A 6,557-nucleotide genomic window follows, 5' to 3' on the forward strand; every position below is an offset into this window, starting at 1 on the left:
CTTCGGTTGATTCTACCTTCTTGATGTAGTTTTGCATGATTTCTTCTAAGCTCTTCGAATGTTGAGATTGTTGATTATTTTGTTGAGGTTGTTGATTGTAACCTTGGTTATTTTGTGATTGACTATAACCTTGGTTGTTTTGATAATTTGAATTTGCTTGATTTTAGTAAGGTTGTTGGTTTTGGTATTGTAAGTTGTTGTTTCGGTTTTGGTTATAGTTGTTGTAACCTTGATTTCGGTTTTGGTTCGTGAATCCGGGTGGTGTATTGGTTTGGTTGGTGAATGATACTTGTTTTTGATTAGGATTGTAGTAGCTTTGGTTAGATGTTCCTCCCCGTTGGTAGTTTTGATTACTCACGTAGTTCACATGAGCATCTGAATTCATGTAAATATCATCTAGATCAACGTGATTGCATTGAGTAATTTGAAGACAATTCTTTGTGAGATGTGGACCCTCGCATCGTTCACAACCTACTTGCATTGCAACTACAGTTTGTTGAATCTTCTTCAATTCTTTCCCGAATGTTTAAAATTGATTGTTCAAGCTTGCAAGCGTCACTTGCCCATTTTCACTCTCGACTTGTGCTACATTCGTCCTTGCTAAATCTCGCTGTGAAGGTGCCCATTCATAAATGTTCACCGAGATATCTTCAAGCATAATTTATGCCGCATTTGGTGATTTGTACATAAATACCCCACCGGATGAAGAATCAAGATATCGTTTCGTTAACATATTACAACCTCGATAGAATGTGTTGACATACTCCTTCTTCGTCAAACCATGTGGTGGGCAAGCTCTTAGTATCTTCTTAAGTCGTACCCATGCATCATACAAACTCTCATCACCCCTTTGTGGGAACCCATTAATCTCCATTCTAAGCCCTCTACTTTTTACGGTGGAAAGAAATGATTGATAAACTCGTTTGTTAATTCTTGAAAAGACCTTATGGAATCGGATGGTAAACTTCGCATCCACTTTTGCATCTCCTTGAAGTGTGAAGGGGAATGCCCTTAGCTTAAAAGCTTCATCGGTGACGTTTTAGTTTTGTAAATATCACAAAGATCATTAAAGTGTTGAATATGTTCGAACGGATTTTCATCTATCAACCCATGAAAGTATGTATCCTTGATCAACGTGAAAAATATACCCTCGATCTTCCAATTATCCGCTTCAATTGGTGGTTTTGTAATAGCCGGTGCTATCATTTTTGGTGCAACTAATCTAGCGTTCCACATTAGTGTGTCATTTTTGGATCATTCAACAATTCTTGATTAACCGGAGGACCATTAGGATGGCCCTCTTCATCGTGAATCGGATTACCATTTGGATCCATCTCTTCTAAACAAAATGGCAAAGCTTCGAAATTCTTTCTTAATACCCTTTCTTCTCTGTGATTATAAACCCCGTGCACGTATCTTTTCGGATTGGAAATGGTTGTGTGAATTCTTGATCCTTGTGAGACCTTGTTTTCATACACCAAAGGTAACTATCCTTCAATCACAACACAAACACAAGTGGTTTTCCTAAACAAATATAATATAAAATTCAAAAAGTAACTTCCGTAAGGGTGAACCCCTACAAAAGGATCGAACAATTAAAAGTTTAAATCAAATAACCAACTAAGCTAACAGCATCCCCGGCAGCGGCGCCAAGAAAGTGTGATGCGTGCGTGACATATACATCTTTTACCCTCTAAATTTATATTTGATTTTAACACTACAATTAAGCACACACAACTAACGAGCACTTAGAACCTGGTTATTATAGCACTTTGATGTAAGTATTCTTATCAATTTCATCCCAAGAGACACGGTGTAAGTCGGATATTTGAAACTATCAATTGTCCTAGGGTTTGTTTGATAGGGGGGGGGAGGTTTCGATTGATATCAACTAACAACTAAAACTTGCACAATTAAACAAACCTAAATTTATCAATTAAACTAGTAACAAGAAACAAGTAGTGAAGTATTAAGACTTAAAACAAATTAACTAAGACGTGTTCACTTATCTAATCCTCTCTATGCTTGGCTTGCCCCATTTTGCCTATATTGCTATCTCATTAGTTGTTGAACTATTAAATGTTTAGCATCACTACTAAACCTCAAATCAAATGATACTCCACGAATTCACATAAGCTTTATATCTTAAGATCGAGTTAAGCATGATTTGGTCATTGAGATTGAGCTTAGGTTAAAATCACTTAAAATCTCCAACTATCGAAATCACTTAAGATAATCGGCATTACTATGTTGACTAGAAACCAACCTAGATCAACAACACAATCACTTACAATTCCTAAACTAGTTGTCTAGATCACCTAAGGTGTTGAAGCACATATTGATTCACTTCTCAAATCACTAAGAGAGATACACAACATAAGTAATCAAAGTCAAGCCTAAAACAAACTCATAGTAATGGATCTTTAGCCAACTCAACAACACATGATCATGTAATTCATTCAAACAACAATAATCAATTGATTTGGGGTAAACACTAGCATTAGATATTCATAGATAAGAAAACATAAGAGATTTAGCCAATCATGGCTAAAATTAAACTAATAACAAGCATAGAAATGTAAATCATCATCATCTTCAAGTTATTACAAGTAATCAATGCTAAATATGAAAAGTAAAGTGAAGATTACAACCTAAAATATAAAGAAGATGAAGATCTAAGCTAAATAATGATGAATCTTGAGCTAGCTTCCTTGAATCCACCCTTAAACACCAATGGATGATAAAATTAGGGTTTAGTGTGTGAAATTCGGACCTTAAGTAGCTGCTCCAAAAGATGTATATGAAAAATGACCTAATCTCGTTCCTTTTATAGTGCTGAAAATCTGGGCTGAAACAGCGTCAGGAGCGCCGCTTTTACTTCAGGAGCGGCGCTTTTGGCTTGGTGAGGAGCGGTGATTTTGACTTTGGAACGCCGCTTTTAGCTCTGAACAGGGGCGACGCTTTTGTTGAGGAGCGACACTTTTTGCTGATTAGGAGCGACGCTTTTGACATTTAGAACGGCGCTTTTGCTCACTGAAGAAAAATGGAGACAAATCGTGCATAATAGCGCCGCTTTTCATTATGGAACAGCGCTTTTGGGCCTTCGGGAGTGGCGCTCCTACACATGAGCGGCGCTTTTGGAGCTGTTTCCTGCACTTGTCATTTTTTTAGCCAATTTTGCCCATGATTTGGTCAATTTTACACCAAATCAACTCCTTAGCCCTTAATTTACCAATTAGCTCAATAATACACTAAATAGGCTTCGAGATAGTCAAAAACCGAGCATACGCAATTACACACTAAATACGCAACACTACTACAACCATTTCTAAGTTATGTGTTGGGTAAATCTTTTCACTTGATTTTAATTGTCGAGACGCATACGCAATTACACGATCTCTTTGCATCAATACACGGACCAAGCTAGATAAAGACGTGTCACAGTACACAACGAAGTCGTCAAATCTCTCAAGTAAGCCTAACACTGGTGCTCGATACAACAAATTTTAAAATCTGAAACGCAATTTCCTGTTCATTACTTCACTGAAAAGACACATTCTAGTTAGCTTTGTCAAAGAACTCAGAATCTTTTGAAAAATATTTAATAAACCGTCGGTAATAACCGATCAATCCTAGAAAACTCTTAATTTCAATCAGATTATTTAGTTAATTCTAATTCATCACAGCTTCAATCTTAGATGGATCCAATTTAATACCTTCATCATAGATAACATGACCCAAAAATTTGAACTTCACTTAACCAAAACTCACACTTTGAAATTTTTGCATACAATTGTTCACGTCTTAGGAGTTCTAACACTTGTCTTGAATGCTTAGCATGCTCGAATTCGGTTTTGGAGTACTCTAAGATGTCATCAATAAACACGATAACAAACTTATCCAAAAAATAGTTTACACATCCTTTCATGAGATCCAGGAAAATTGTTGGAGCGTTGATTAACCCAAACGGCATCACTAAGAACTCATAATGACGATAATGAGTACGAAATGAAATCTTAGGAATGTCATATTCAGCAACACGAACCTGATAATATCCCGAACGTAAATTTATTTTTGAAAAGAATGAAATTCGTTGAAGCTGATCGTATAAGTCATCTACCCTAGAAAGCGGATACTTATTCTTTACTGTTCTTTTATTTAATTCCCTATAATTTATACACATTCGAGTGTACCATCATTCCTTTTCACGAAAAACACTGGTGCACCCCATGGCGAAAAACTCGAACGAATGAACCCGCGGTCAAACAATTCTTAAATTTGGGACATCATTTCATGAACTTTTGAAGGAGCTAATCTATACGGAGCTTTGGTAACCGGCGTAGCCCCTGGAACTAATTTGATCTTATATCTAACTTCCCTGATCAGCGGTAAGCCTGACCAATCATCGGGGAACACTTATGGATATTCAAACACTACGAGAATATCGGACACTACCTTCTCTTCCTTCTTTACGTCGATCACATAATCTAAGAAAGAATCACATCCATTGGACAAAGATGTGACTATCCTTCCAAATTCCTTTGGACGAATACATCATTCATTGATTTCATAGTGAGATTTTGACCTCTATATGATACGTTTTGTAAACATTGCATTCTTTTGAAAAGACACACCATAAATGAATATATAAATCCAAGGTTTTCGACGTCTGATGATTTCTACGTATAGACAATCACCGTATATAATAGTTTACAATACTACATCCGTTGACAATGCAGTCAAAATAAGATACATGGTGATGATCTTTTGAATGCAAAGTTTTCTTGAATAAAGCATCTATGACTCCATGCACATAGCTTGTATAACGTATAAGTAAACAGCGGAAGACTTCTAGAAACCTGAGAATAAACATGTTTAAAAGTGTCAACACAAAGGTTGGTGAGTTCATAGTTTTAATGTTGCACATAATCTGTATATAAAGGTGGATCACAAGATTTCAGTTGTTCCATCCAGAAACGTTTATCAAAATATTCTACGAAATTGAGCACCATGGTAACTAAACTTAACGTATATATACTTTGTACCCTTTGTATAATCATCTTAATAATACACGCAAACCAACGTGTACGCTTCTCAAATAGCATACATCCGTTAAAAGGCTAGTGCTCTAGCTCGGACGGGGATATAAAGCCCTATGGATCTATATACTACTACTCGCGCCCACCAGTTCTTATAACCGGCAATTAGTAGTTACCAAAGCTAAGGAATTTTCGGTTCAAACTCAGTATAGAATTTAGTATGTACTTGTGTCCATTGTTTAAAATAAAGTGCATGTATTCTCAGCCCAAAAATATATATTGCAAAAGCATTTAAAAAGGGAGCAAATGAAACTCACCTTAGCAGCACATAAGGTCATTCATCAAAAAGTGACCGTAACTCAAAATGCAAGATTAACCGTAGATCTCAACCTAGAGAACATATGTTGGTCAATACATGTCTAATAAACTAGGTTGGGTCATAGTGTATCACAATCCTAATGCTCGAGACCGACAAGCAGAAGTTTAACAAAAGTCATCTCAAAAGTCAACCTGACCCAATATGATCTTTAAATCTATACATGTTTATTAACATAGTATAAGTCTTGATAATTGAACGAATTTATAGTTTATCAAACTCAAAATATTATTTATTTCAGGGGCTATATTATATTTGAATTATCATGGCAATCGAACATGATTTTCATATAGTTTTCCAATACTTGAAAAATCAGATTATAGTGTTTATAAAGCTTTAAAACATGATAAGACGGTCAACTTTGACAATTGTTCAACAAGACGGGACGTGCCTTATATAGAAATTCATTTACTCGATTAGTAATATTTGAAAATCCAATTTATCAATCTTATAAACAAGTTATTTAAATATCAATTACATATTCAAAAGCAATTTCAATTAATGTTAATTATAATTCAGTTGACCATAACTTTTAATCCGTTCATCGAAAACATACGATTTCTAAATGAAAAGTTATTAATTTTTCGACAGCTTTTCAATGACATGTATATCATATACCTTTTATCAATAATATATGTATCAAATTCGTGATTCATCATAAACTATCTAACGACAAAATTAAAGCATACAAGCATGCATAAACATATATACTCGAGCACTAGACATGGATACACTATTAATATATAAAAGATAAGATATAAATGTTTACGTATCAATATTGTGATTCAATATTGCATAAAAGTATCTAGACGCAACGGAGATGATAAATACTAGTTTGACTTGCGAACAATACTCACAAACATTACCCATAACCTCCATAGTTATAACCCATAGTTTCTCTAGCTCTATCCCGATCGGAAGGCTTGTTTGAAAATAATTCGCTCATGACCTCGTCGTAGTATTTTATGTATAATAATACTAATAATAATACTCCTAACTATAAGATTAATAATAATATTAATCTTAATAATAATAATAATATAAATAATAAATATAAAATATAATACGGAGTAATATAGATATTAATATGTGTGTGTTGACCAAACTGGCCAATTTATAGAATGTTTCTGAATTCTGACTGC

General features: G+C 34.8%; 1 non-coding gene across 1 annotated transcript; it reads left to right on the forward strand.

Moving 5' to 3' along the window:
- Positions 1-776: 776 nt before the first annotated feature.
- LOC139895529 (small nucleolar RNA R71) lies at positions 777-883 on the forward strand. The gene has a single exon (XR_011775964.1). It is a non-coding gene; the product is annotated as a small nucleolar RNA R71 (small nucleolar RNA).
- Positions 884-6,557: the final 5,674 nt, after the last annotated feature.

This window comes from Rutidosis leptorrhynchoides, chromosome 2, assembly GCF_046630445.1.
Source record: "Rutidosis leptorrhynchoides isolate AG116_Rl617_1_P2 chromosome 2, CSIRO_AGI_Rlap_v1, whole genome shotgun sequence".
NCBI lineage: Eukaryota > Viridiplantae > Streptophyta > Magnoliopsida > Asterales > Asteraceae > Rutidosis > Rutidosis leptorrhynchoides.